Below are 13,654 nucleotides of genomic sequence, written 5' to 3' on the forward strand. Positions count from 1 at the left end.
TTGAGGATGGAGGAGTTTTCTGTCCCATCTGGGCCACAGTTGGAAGGAGAGGAAAGCGGGACCAGGCAGCCCCCTCTGACTGAGCTCATATCCCAGGCTTCAGCAGTCTCTACTCAGGCCCGTCTCCCAAAAACTCATTGCCATGGAGTCAGTTCTGACTCACAGCAACCCTACAGGACAGAGTAGAACTGCCCTGTAGAATTTCCAAGGCTGTAATCTTTATGAAAGCAGACTGCCACATCCTTCTCCCGCAGAGCAGCTGGTGGGTTCAAACCACCAACATTTTGGTTGGCAGCCGAGCACTGTAACCACTGCCCTTTAACCAGGGCTTTGAACCAGTTCATCATGGCCAATGAATCAAAATCAGAACAGACCTGAATTTTTAAAATTTAGGTAAAGTGGAACGATAACCGAACGGGAAAAATTATGCATCAAAGCCCTGGAATGGGAGACGCAGAACAAGTGTAGTGAGCTCTTTGAGGAACCTGATGCATGAGATTGTATTATTGCCAGGACTGAGGAGAGCGGCACACATTCAAAGCAGCGCAATTGGTCACCATCTTTGAACAGGGCACCTCTATTTCCGACTCTGCCCGTCAAGAGATTTGGTCGCTCTGCAACGTGCATGCTGCCCTGGTTTTCTAAGAGGGAAATTAAGTTTCTAGCAGGCCTTCAATCTGTAATTTTTCCCATTCTGATTATCGTTCCGCTCACCCACATTTTTAAAATTTGAGTCAGTTTGAGTTTTGCTTCGTCGGCCATAACTGAACCCGGAAGAACTGGTTGCAAGCCCTAGCTTTAACCACTGCGCCACCAGGGCTTCTTCAGGCCCCTGTCCACACATGGTTAAAGCTTCCTCTGCTGTGTGAACAGGCAGTGAGGTCTGGCAGTTTCCCTTTCCTTTTTCTTAGCTCCTCCTAGTCAAGCAAAGAATTCTTCTAGGGGCCCCTTCACTTCTAACAAACTACTCCAAATTGACTTCAGTTTTGCTCTGCATGGGATTACCCAGCTATCTGGGAGGAGAAAGGGGGCCTCCCCTAACACCCAGGCTCCACTTTTATCTTCATTCCTTCAGTGTTTTCCTCAGGAAGACTGTAGCCACATGAGTGAGTAATCAGCTCACAGTAAAAAGAACCAGCACGTTCTTCAGAGGGTGGGGCAAACGCTAGGAGCAGAGAGTGTGTAGCCGACAGGGTTGTAAATATGGCAGTGGTATTGTAGCTGTGAGCTGGAACCCATAGCACTGTGGTTCTCAACCCTGGTTGTACAATAGCATCACCTGGGGCTGTCTTAGAATAGGGATGCTGAGCCCCACCCCAAAGCCTTGATTCGGTATCTTGGTGAATAGGGCCTGTACATCAGAATTTTTAAATGCTCCTCAGAGATTCTGATCTCCAGTGAGAGTTGAGGATTGCCTTCTTGGGTTGTGAATTTAATTACCTGCATTAAAAAAAAGAACAACCAAATAAAAAAATCAAAGTAATGTAAGTATATTGTCAAACTTGTTTTGTTACTGAGTGTTTGCTGAATTGCGATGTAAAGTATATTTCTTCTAACAGGTTTCAGTCAAAAAGTTTGAAAAATGTTGTTTCAGGGCCTTGTTGTTGTTAGCTGCCATTGAGTTGGCCCCCAACTCACAACGGAACAAAAACACTGCCCTGTCCTGCATTAGCCCCATGATCAGTTGTGGATCACACTGTTGTAATCCATAGAGTTTTCATTGGCTGATTTTCAGAAGTAGATCATCAGGCCCTTCTTCCTATTCCTACTTAGTCTGAAATTTCCTCTGAAGCCTGTTCAGCATCATAGCAGCACACAAGCCTCCACTGACAGACACGTGGTAGCTGTGCGTGAGGTGTATTGGCCGGGAATCAAACCCAGGTCTCCCACATAGAAGGTGAACATTCTACCACTGAACCACTACTTCCCCCTTTTAGAGGCTTAAACCAAAAAAAACAAAACCATTGCTGTTGAGTCAGCCTCATGTGTAGAGTAGAACTACACTCCGTAAGGTTTTCAAGACTGTGACCTTTCAGAAGAAGATTGCCAGGCATTTGTTCCAAGGCACCCCTGGGTGGGTTCAAACTGCCAACTTTTCTGTTAGTAGTCAAGGGTTTAACCATTTGTGCTGCCTAGAGACCTCTTTTAGAGCCTTGTTGTTGTGTGCCATCGTGTTGATTCTGACTCATAGTGACCCTATAGGACAGAGTAGAACTGCCCCATAGGGTTTCCAAGGAGCGGCTGATGGATTTGAACTGCTACCCTTTTGGTTGGCAGCCCAGCTTTTAACCACTGCACCACTAGGGCTCCAACTTGAAACTTGGAGGTGTCTAATTAATATCAGTAAATGTATCTTATTCAGTATTTCTCGTGTACATCTGCTGGACAATTTTCAAAGTGCTTTTTATTTACCATATCAAATACAACTTTTGCAACATCCTATGAAGCATCCAAGGGAGATATCATACTGATTGTTTACAGATGAAAGAAACTTGGAGTTTGGGAGGGTAAAAAATTTGCTCGAAGTCATAATGAGAAGATGGCAAAAACAGGGCCTCAAACCCAGGACTTCTGATTACTGCTGCAGGGCTCTGGCTGCCACATCTTTGCCTCTTCCGATTTAGCAGACCCTGCGAGAAGGTGACTGCAACTGAAGCGTGATTCGGGCTTCACCATTTTAAAAATAGTAACTATTGACTAAACACTTATGGTGTCAGAGAATTTATTTACATTGCCCCATTTAATTCTCAGAACAACCCTATGAGATAGGTACTATTATTAGCCCCATTTCAAAGATGAGGAAACTAAGGTGCAGAGAGGTTATGACTTGCCCAGGGAGCAGAGCTGGGCTCTGACAGCAAAGCCCAAGTTCTTTATTTGTGCTGTGTATTGTCCCAGTACTAATCTGTTGGCATCTCTCTAGGTTCTCGATGCCTATCTCTAGAAGCAGTTTAAGTAGCAGTGAAATGGCCCTAGTACCTGTAGCTTTCACTCAGCTTTCCTTGTGTGTATGGCAGGAACCCTCCTTCGCCCAGTGATTAAGGGAGGAAAGCCTTCTCTGCTGCCTAGATTTACTCTGTTCAGGATGTTTATGATACCTCACTGTGAATTGCTTGAATTCCTGGTGTGGTTTGAGTAGTCAAGGCCGAGAAGGAAGCTGACCACTAATCCTTGTGAAATGAGATCTTACAGGACTGTCCATTGGTCTGAGATCTAAAGGCTATCTTGTTCATTTGTTTGTTCATTCATTCCTTCACCAAGTATTAAGGGCTTACCAGGTGCAAGGATCTATGCTAAACCCTGGGAGAGGATAACCAAAAACACTAAACCCATTGCCATCGAGTTGATTCCAACTCACAGTGACCCTATAGTACAGAATAGAACTGCCCCATAGGGTTTCCAAGGAACAGCTGGTGAATTTGAACTGCCGACCTATTTGGTTAGCAGCAGAGCTCTTAACCACTGCACCACCAGAGCTCCTGGGAAAATAATACATAATGAGCAAAAAATACAATCCCTGCCCTGGAAGTTACAGTTTCAAGGTACGTTTTAGAGATGACACTCCCTTCAAAGATGGATAGGGAAAGTTTTTTTATCATGGCTTTCTAATGCCTGTGCACAGGGCTAAGATCACGAGGGCAAGGCAAGGCTCAGACTGTGTGCAAATAGGAAGGCACTGGCTGGTTACTGTCTTAGGCTGAGTTCTCTAAAGAAGCAAAACCAGTGAAGTGTATAAATATATATAGAGAGAGATTTACATCAAGGAAATGGCTCATGCGATTGTGGAGGCTGGACTGTCCCAAGTCCATGGGTCAGGATAGAGGCTTCTCCTGATTCACGTAGCTGCAGGGGCTGGTGAACCCAAGATTGGCGGGTCGTAGAGCAGGGCTCTTGCTCACAGGTTACGAAGATCGACAGATCCCAAGATTGGCAGGCAAGAACACAGGTTAGACAAACAGGAGCCAGCTGCAGGATCCAGAGTGAGCAAAAGCCCACAAACTTTGCCAGAATGTCTGCCTATATTCGATGCAGGCCACACACCCAGGAAAACTCCCCTTCTATTGATTGGCTACTCACAGCAGATCCCATTATGGGGATGATCACATTACATCAAATTTCATCATGAAAGTGATCACAATATAATAGGACTGCCAAACTACATTATAACTGCCAAACCACTGAGAATCATGGCCCAGCCAAGCTGACATACAACCTTAACCACCACAGTTATCTACTCAGAAGTTTAGAGTGGAAGAGTTAGACTTCATGTTATTTCACATGGCATTCAGAAATGACGCTTCCCCAGAGATGGGGAAACCACTGTCCGCTCCAAGTCGGCTGAATTGGAGGATCAGGTTGAGGTAAGCCCTGGACTTAAAGAAGACTTTTCTTGGTATGTATGGGGGAATGCAGTACTTTGCCTCAGTTTCTTCATTATAAAGTGGGAAATAATAAGGTTGTTGTAAGGAGGTACTAAATTAATACATGTAAATTCTTGGGACAGTGCTTGACACATGGTAATTGCTCAATAAATGTTATGTGTTATGAAATGTTATTATTAGAGAGCTCCAGAATTTTGTGGAAAAAGTGATCAGAAATAGTGGTCTTTGTATTGACCCTGAGTTCTAAAGCAAATTACAGAAGGCAGAGACTATTGCACATTTGGCAGAGCCCAAAAAGAGCTCTTTCTGTTGTTTCCAAGCTGTCTAGGTAGCTAATGAACTATTGCTATTTTTCTATACAAGGAGACTTCAGCACCGTATCAGAGCAATATTTGTTGAATGACTGAATTATAATGATGATGAATGTTAATATATAATACAGATAATGAGAGAATTCAAGTTTCAGGAAGAATACATCTAGAAAAAAACTAAGGCTAGCTCATAGCCTTTTCTAGGCTGACCTGGTTCTTGGCTTTAACCAAGCCCCAGTCCCTAGCACTGTAAGAATTTGAGGGAGACTAGAGCTAAGGTTAAGGAGCCCCGGTGGTCCAGTGGTTAAGCGCTTGGTTGCTAACCTAAAGATTGATGGTTCGAACTCGCCAGCCACTCTGCAGGAGAAGGATGTGGCAGTCTGCATCTGTAAAGATTACAGCCTTTGAAACCACATGAGGCAATTCTGCTCTGTCCTATGGGGTTGCAATGAGTTGGAATTGATTCGATGGCAGTGGGTTTGATTTTTGGTTCTTAGATCTAGGGTTATTGGTTAAGAGATTTTTGTTTGTTTTGTGACACAGCTAGTAGTAGGAGCAGTGACATTTATCATACCAGGATCATGTAGTCCAAGATTAAGAAGAACATGAAGCCAAAGAATAGGTAATTAGGTGCTTTTTCTCAATGTCTAGGAACTAGGTATTTTTCCTATCATTAGCTCCTACGCTTTTGAGTTCAAGAGACTATCCAATAGGCTTAGGGTAAAAGTCTATAAACAGGAAACTAGAAGAGGGCTAGATTTACCCAAACCAGTTGAAGGTGGAATATAAACACACACACACACACACACACACACACACACACACACACACACACGGCTGATTATTGCCTGTATATCATACTTTTGTGAGGAAAGAAACTTTCTGTTGGTGAAACCTATCTTCTCATTTTCTTCTTAGAGTCACTCATCCTAAAGAGAATTGGTAAAGTTGTATAAAATATTGAAGAAAAGGTAGCATAATGTAAAATCAATGGTGGAGTCTAATGACTCTTGAATTAGAAAATTTATATTCATCATGATATATTTAAGTCCATCCAAAAAATTCATTCCAGGAGTCCCATTTTAGCTTTCCTATTCCTGCACTTAAGCAAGATAAAGGCATTAACGTTATTCCCTTGAGTTGCAGGGACCCAGAGCATTTGAGGAAGTGGCATCGTCCATTTCATGCATCGGCTAGTGTTGGAATTGGCTGCAGTACTAGAATGTGACCCAGACAGGCTCAGGTAAAGCCCTAAGAATGTCATTGAAACTGGGCAGCATTTCACAGGCCTTTGAATCAAGTTCTTTCTGGTTCATCGTGGCCGAGAAAGCAAAACCGGAACAGACCTAGATTTTTAAAATTTGGGTGGAACTGGAATGGGAAAAATTAAGGGTTGAAGCCGTGCTGGAAACCTAATCTCCCTCTTAGAAAACAAGGGCAGCACATGAGCTGCATAGTAACCAAATCTCTTGCTTGTCGGACTTTGAGGAGAGTCGAAAATAGCAGTGCCCTTTGGTGAGTAGCGTCTGGGGTCTTAAAAGCCTGTGAGCAGCCGTCTAAGATACTCCACTGGTCTCACCCCTTCGGGAGCAAGAGAGAATGAAGAAAACAAGATACAAGGAAAAGATTAGTCCAAAGGACTAATGGACCACAACTACCATGGCCTCCACCAGACTGAGTCCAGTACAACTAGATGGTGCCTGGCTACCAGCACTGTCTGCTCTGACTAGGATCACAACAGAGCATCCTGGACAGAGCTGGAGAAAAATGTAGAACGAAATTCTAACTCACAAAAAAAGACCAGACTTACTGGTCTGACAGAGACTGGAGAAACCCTGAGGGTATGGCCCCCAGACACACTTTTAGCTCAGTAATGAAGACACTCCGGGATTCACCCTTCAACCAAAGATTAGACAACCCCATAAAACAAAACGAGACTAATGGGGCACAACAGTCCAGGGACAAGGACTAGAAGGCAGGAGGGGACAGGAGAGCTGGTAATAGGGAACCGAAGGTTGAGAAGGGACAGCGTTGACATGTCATGGGGTTGTTAAACAGTGTCATAAAACAATATGTGTATTAACTGTTCAATGAGAAACCATTTGTTCTGTAAACCTTCATATAAAGTACAATTTAAAAAAAGAAAATAGCGATGCCCTGCCCAAAGATGGTGGCCGGCCACACAGCTTTGAATGTGTGTCGGCTCTCCACAGTCCTGCCAATAATCCAGTCTCATGCCGGCTCCTTAAAGGGTAAACCACACCTCTTCCAAGCCTCCCATTCCAGGGCTTCGACTCATAATTTTTCCCATTCCAGTTATCATTCTGGATCACCCAAATTGTAAAAATTCAGGTCTGTTCTGGTTTCGCTTTGTTGGCCATTACTGAACCGGTTCAAACTGGTTTGAAGCCCTGACATTTCAGGAAGGTGGAAACTGATTGATCAAATCTGGATTTGGTGAAGAGGTTCAGGTTAGTTCATGAAGGGCTATAGGTATTTCTGGGATCAGCTGACTTTTTTTTTTTTTTAACTCTTTAAAACATACTGAATGATGACTTGTTTTTGATGGCTTACATCCCAGGAAGTAATGTCACCTTCTGAGCTGCTGCTGTCAATTCACAGGACCCCTGACAATTGTCTGTGTCAGCTGGGATGTTAGTATTTTAGATCTTTGCATCTGGAGAGTCACTATCACAGAGGAGCACTTGAAGAAGAGGGAGAAAAAGGAAATAGATATTCTTGGTTTGTAAACTGAATCACTGTTGGCAGACTATGACTCCACCATAGCAGCGAGAGATGTGATTGACAACAAGAAGTCTGTCAGTTCATCTATGGGGACTTTTTTTGACCACTTAATAAGTGCCTAACACTGTGGTGAACACTTGGAGGGATACCAGAGAAGCATAAACAGTGGTGTTTGTGTTTAAGGAGCCTATAGTATATTTGGAGCATCATTTTTTTTTTTACATGAAACAGAAAACTTAGACTATTTATAGTAGTTATGTGCTGAGCTGTGAGACACTGGTAATAGGTGCAGTGCCATTCAGTTTAGAAAAGGGAGAAATTGATATGAACTCTTGTGGTGAGAGTGTAATAATTTAGGAGAAACAACCTGAGTGAGATCTTAAAGGAAGAAGAACAGATAGGTAGGCAGTTCTGATGGGAGAAATAGCTTAAGCAACTGCACAGAGGCAAAAATTAGAACGGCATATGTGTGTGTAAGGTCCTAAGGAAATCCACTCAATCCTGCTTCATTTTTCTTCATATCACGTGGTGCCACTTCACGTTTGTTTGTAGTCTGTCTTGCACTCGGGCACAGTAGTCAGTTGCATAAGGAATACATTGGGCAGGATTTCAGATATAGATTGCCTTCTAGTTGCCTTAGAGAAAGGAAAAGGAAATTCATTCACTAAAAAATATTTTTCAAGAACTTAACTATGTGCTTAACTCAGTTCTAAGTGCTGGAAATACAGAGATGAACAAGAGTCCTGCCCTCGTATAACATACATTCTCTTGGGGGAAGGCAGATGATAAACGAGTAAATCAGGAAATAAATATATAGGCAGTGATAAATGCTATAAAGAAAAATAAATAAGGAGAAGGGGAAAGAAAGTGCCTGTCTTAGCTAAGGTTAAGGATAAGATAAAAATTTTAGATTAGCCCTTTACTTCATAGATAAACCTGGATTACCAGTTGCCTGGGAAAAAATAATCAAATCCCACTTCTCACACCAACTGAGTGGAAGAATCGAATTCCACTTTTCACTTCTCTGCTACTTCTGTTCTGACACCAGCTGTACATGTAGCACTTCTTCCACTGACCCTGACCACCCAAAGCTAGGACAGACTTCACAAGCTAAAGGACGCAGTCTTCAGACTGCCAGCTCTACCAAGACCTCAGATGCCAGCCACAGGCTTGAGAGTCCACACGACACCCTCACTTCTGACCTGCTGGCTACAAGTACGGGGTTTTCCCATTACTCCTTCAGGATACCATCCATAAGCTCAGGGGTCCCCAGGACCCCCCACTTCTGACCTGCAGGCTCCCAGTACTCCCTCGGGTTCAGTTATTCACTAGTATGACTCAAAGAACTCATGAAAGTGCTATACTTAATGATTACAAGGATACAAATGAAGAGACACCTAGGGCAAGGTCTAGGAGGGTTCCCAGTTCAGAGCTTCCATCCCCAAAAGGGACATCCTACCCTCCTGTGTGCATAGATGTCTATCACCAAGCAGGAAGCACATGGAGCTTCTGTGTCCAGAACCTTTATTGGGGCATCATCACGTAATCGTGATTGGTTGAATTAGCCCATCTCCCCTGAGGTCAACTGATACCGCCAGGTGCACTTTCTGGTCTGGCCAGCCCCTACCTGAGTCAGCTCATCACCATACCTCAGGCGTGGTCTGGAGCCCTCACCAAAAGACACTTAGATCACGGGAAATTCCAACATTTTTTCCCAGGAAATAAGGACAAAGACCAAATTCTGTGGGTCAAATTAATGTAAATCTCACACCACTAAAGTTTTTGCTAATGGAGTTTCACCTTTATTTTCCATGCTTATCTTACCCATGGATCCTCTCAGCCATATACTCAGTGGTCATTTAGCAAGTATTTCACAATGGTAGTAAGAACGGTCTTGCTACACTTGAATTGCACCACATTTTTCCTTCTTGCTTTTTACATTATATATACACACACACTCGTATATATGTGTATTTGTATGCGTATATATAATTTATTTGAATTTTGTTGAGAATATACATAGCAGAAGATACATCAATTCAGTTTCTACATGTACACTTCCATGACATTGGTTACATTCTTCGAGTTGTGCAACCATTCTCACCCTCCTTTTCTGAGTTGTTCCTCCCCCAGTAACATAGACTCCTGTCTCCTAAGTTTCGTATCTAATCTTTCGAGTCTTGCTTTTTATTTTTTTAATTTTTTTTAATTGAAAAGATATTGTTAAGACATGTACTGAAGAAGTGTGAATCACATAGGAGAGACGTGTAGTTGCTAATGAAGTGACAGTTACCTGTACATTGACTCTGTGGAGAAGGTTGAGTGCAGATGCATCAAACTGTTATCACATGAAAGAGAAAGTAAATACGAAGCTGTTTCAATTATGTGCTAAGCTATGATATATCTCACAACCCAGAGAAACACTTAGCCAAACGCAAAGAAAGTAGTAATAATACAGCCATGCGTCCCTAACGGCCTACGGAGACATAAAATAGCAGTGTTTATTGAGCAATTGCTATGTGACAGGCATTGTGCAAGACACTTTACTTGCATTATCTCTAATCCTTGCAACAACAAATCCCTGCAGATACCCTGCAAATACCAAGAGGGAGATATTATCCCAGTTTATAAACGAGAAAACAGATGAAGTGATGGGCCCAAGGTCATTACAGTTAGTATTAGAGCTGAGATGACAGCAGATTCCTTGTTTTTGAGAGGACTTGGAATGAAATTCAGCAATGCGGGTTTAATTATAGGCTGTCTTGGAGTGTATATCTAGGCTGGAATTGGTCCAGGGTGGGGCTTTCTGTCAGTCCAGCTCGGCACCCTATCTAAAGAATTCTAGAAGTTGGGAGTTTCTAGGGCTAACTCTGAATTTATATAAGTGGTTCCCTGAACCAATTGGAGGCATAGACTGTAGTGAGGGGTTCATTAGCATTTATTTCAATATTTCCTATGCCTACAAACGCCATTGGAAGCTGGACAATGAGTAAGGAAGACTGAAGAAAAATTGATGCCTTTGAATTATGGTGTTGGCGAAGAATACTGAATATACCATGGACTGCCAGAAGAACAAACAAATCTGTCTTGGGAAAAGTACAGCCAGAATGCTCCTTGGAAGCGAGGATGGTGAGACTTCGTCTCATGTACTTTGGACATGTTACCAGGAGGGACCAGTCCCTGGAGAAGGACATCATGCTTGGTAAAGTAGAGGGTCAGCAAAAAAGAAGAAGACCCTCAACAAGATGGATTGACACAGTGGCTGCAACAGTGGGCTCAAACATAGCAACAATCGTGAGGATGGCACAGGACTGGACAGTGTTTCGTTCTGTTGCACACAGGGTCGCTATAAGTCAGAACCAACTTGATGGCACCTAACAACAACAACAAAAGCCATTTGTGTGTCAAACAGCTGTACAGGCCGTTAAAACTTGCAAGTGCTTTGCCTTTGCCTAGAGAGGTATCAGCTCTTTTTGGAGCCACCTGCTAGCTGATCTAAAACTGATTGAAACTCTGATTTGTGATGGTGTATATCTGACTAAAATATATGGGGGAAATTCAGCTCTTGGTCAATCTACATATATACCTCACCCCAGATTATTCTGAAGCAAAATCAGACATCATATCATTATGTATAAATATTTCAGAATGTATTTCTAAAAGATGAGGACTCTTACTATATTCCTTAAACTTCCAAACAACGCTATTGTTGTTGTTGTTAGGTGCCATTGAGTTGATTTCAACTCATAGTGACCCCATGACATAGTAGAACTGCCCCCATAGGGTTTTTTAGACTATAATCTTTACGGAAGCAGGTCACCAGGTCTTTCTCCCATGGAACCTCTGATTGGGTTCTACCCGCCAACCTTTCGATTTGCAGCTGAGCACTTAACCATTGCACCACTAGGGCTCCTTAACAATCCTATTAGTCAAGCATTATTTTTATCCCTATTTTACAGATGAAGACAATGAGACACAAGGAGGTTAAATTACTTGCCCATGGTCAACCAGCTTGTAGGTGGCAGCGTCGGGGTTCAAACCCAAGTGCCTAACTCCAAAGCCCATCCTGTTAACTACCATACTATATGGTTGTCCCTAGACCCCTTTGCTATAGCTAATCCCGCACTGCAGAATTGGACTCTGAGAGAAGAATAGAAAACTCCCGGGGACATGACTATGGATTTCAACCACCCTGTCCATTGCCGCAAATTGGCTCTATTTCGGTACACAAGAATGGAGTGGTTGTGAAAGGCCTGGAATTGTTATCTCCAGGAATAAAAGGACCAACCTGAAATATTAATCGATTCTATTTGGGCAACAAAACTGATAAAGCAGTCACATTATTGTGATTGTGTTTGTAATGTTGGAGAAATCAGCAGTGAAAAGGACGGAAAGTATGGCTGTCGTTAAGATGTGGCTGCCAAGGGAATGAAAAGATTTCTTTTAAAGTGAATTTTCCTTTGGTTTTCTCTTTTGGCAGAAGGCATCTGCGTCTTCCCACTGAGTCTTTTGAGTTTGTTTCTAGCACAGCTAATTGTGTTTATTTGTCTCGAGAATCACATGGCTGCCTCCTCTCCCTTGCCTTTTCTTAAGGTCTCTTGCCTGCTGTGTACTGCTTTTACTGACAGAACGTTCTCCTCACCTGGGAGCCAGTTGGCTGACAACACAGAGTAAGTGTTGGGAGGTCAACTCTGCCTCTCCAGAGAGCTGACCTGGCCTCTGGCATCCAGGACCACCTCACAGGAGAGGGAGAGAGATTATATAAGCTGGCTACGAAAGGAGCCATGTCTTTTGCCTTGCAGGCATCCTGCTTGGTCCATCCCAGTGTTAAGAACAGAGCAGAAAGCAAGTAAATACTGTTGATTAATTCATCAAGAGAGTTTTGCTAGTTCAAGAAATCGATTCTCCATTTTTCCTATCCAAAAAAAAAAAGCATCCCATTGGTTTTTCTGCTTAGTAATTTCCTTTATTGTTGGGTTTACTGGCATTAGCTTGATTCTCATACTTCAGTTTCTTTTCCCTTTGCCTTTACCGGCCCAGTGCCATCACCGAAGCCATATACGGCTGGAGAACTACCCAGCTCCTTAACCTGCACACCTGTGGAGCACTAAAAAGTGGTATTTGTTGAAGAATTACCTAGAAATTACACCTTTGCCCCTCTCTGCGACATGCCAGCGAGTACTTCAGTATCCTTTTTAGGGAGCGTGTGTTTTCTTTGAACATTTGTTGTTACAAATATTTTGAAATAGTTTTTCATTATTGATACAACCCCTGCTTTTTTAAAAGTCCAGTGGGAAAAGCAGTGGACTGCAAGTCACTTAACTATAGGAGCATCAGCTCGGGGATGGCAAATATCTGGCTCTGTGCCACGGCACCCTCATGATGTGTCTCTCAGGAGCCTGTGTCAGACATTCTAAATTGATCACAGCACCTTTCCCCCCTTCTCTGGGAACACCACGGAAACCTGGAGTGCCTCTCAATGCATTACTCCAGGAAGTCATTATCAAGCGGTAGAGATCAGCATGAAGATTTAAATCTATTTGCCCCCTCCAAAATAAGTGGTCTCTAAAGCCCTTCCCACACTAAAATTCTGTGAACCACCTTGCCAGCAGCCACATTAGACTGATAACAGCTAGGGAGGGTAAGTGTTACCATCCAAAGATGCTAAACTCTGGAAAGCAGATAACAAGGGGAAAATACTTTAAAGGCTGATGGTTAGGGGAGGATTTGGAGATTGTGACTCAGTGGGTTCGTAAATTGGTTGGTATGGGCTTTACGTTAACTTTACTCAAAGAATTTGGTCTTTGTTCTTGATTCCTAAGAGATAAATTCTGAAACCTTGGAATTTTCCCACTGATCATAAATGTCTTCAATGAGGGCTCCAGACCATACGTAACCTAACAAGTTATGCTAATGAGTTGGTGGCTCTTGGGTGGGACTGGCCAGTCCAGAAAGACCCACCAAGTCATATCAATCTCGCCATCACCTGTGGCCACCTCGTGATAGCAGCTGGCCTCCGGAGAGGGGCTGGAGTTTGTGTTACGTAATGGGACCCCCAATAAAAGCTCTGGGTGTGGAAGCTCCATGGGCTTCCTGGCTGGTGAAAGACAGTGATACACGTCAGAGGGTAGTGCGTTCCTTTTTTGCGGGGGGGACATGAAAGCTTCACGTTGGGAACTTTTCTAGACCTCATCCTATGAATCTCTTCTTTGTGCT

The 13,654-nt window shown here is 43.1% G+C and overlaps 1 long non-coding RNA gene across 1 annotated transcript; it reads left to right on the plus strand.

The window, feature by feature from the left end:
- Positions 1-10,524: 10,524 nt before the first annotated feature.
- LOC111822823 (uncharacterized) lies at positions 10,525-13,286 on the plus strand. Its single transcript, XR_002825932.1, has 3 exons — positions 10,525-10,567; positions 12,032-12,108; positions 12,479-13,286. It is a non-coding gene; the product is annotated as an uncharacterized LOC111822823 (long non-coding RNA).
- The last annotated feature ends 368 nt before the right edge of the window (positions 13,287-13,654 follow it).

The sequence above is a fragment of the Trichechus manatus genome, unplaced genomic scaffold (genome assembly GCF_000243295.1).
Source record: "Trichechus manatus latirostris isolate Lorelei unplaced genomic scaffold, TriManLat1.0 scaffold00215, whole genome shotgun sequence".
NCBI classification, from domain to species: domain Eukaryota; kingdom Metazoa; phylum Chordata; class Mammalia; order Sirenia; family Trichechidae; genus Trichechus; species Trichechus manatus.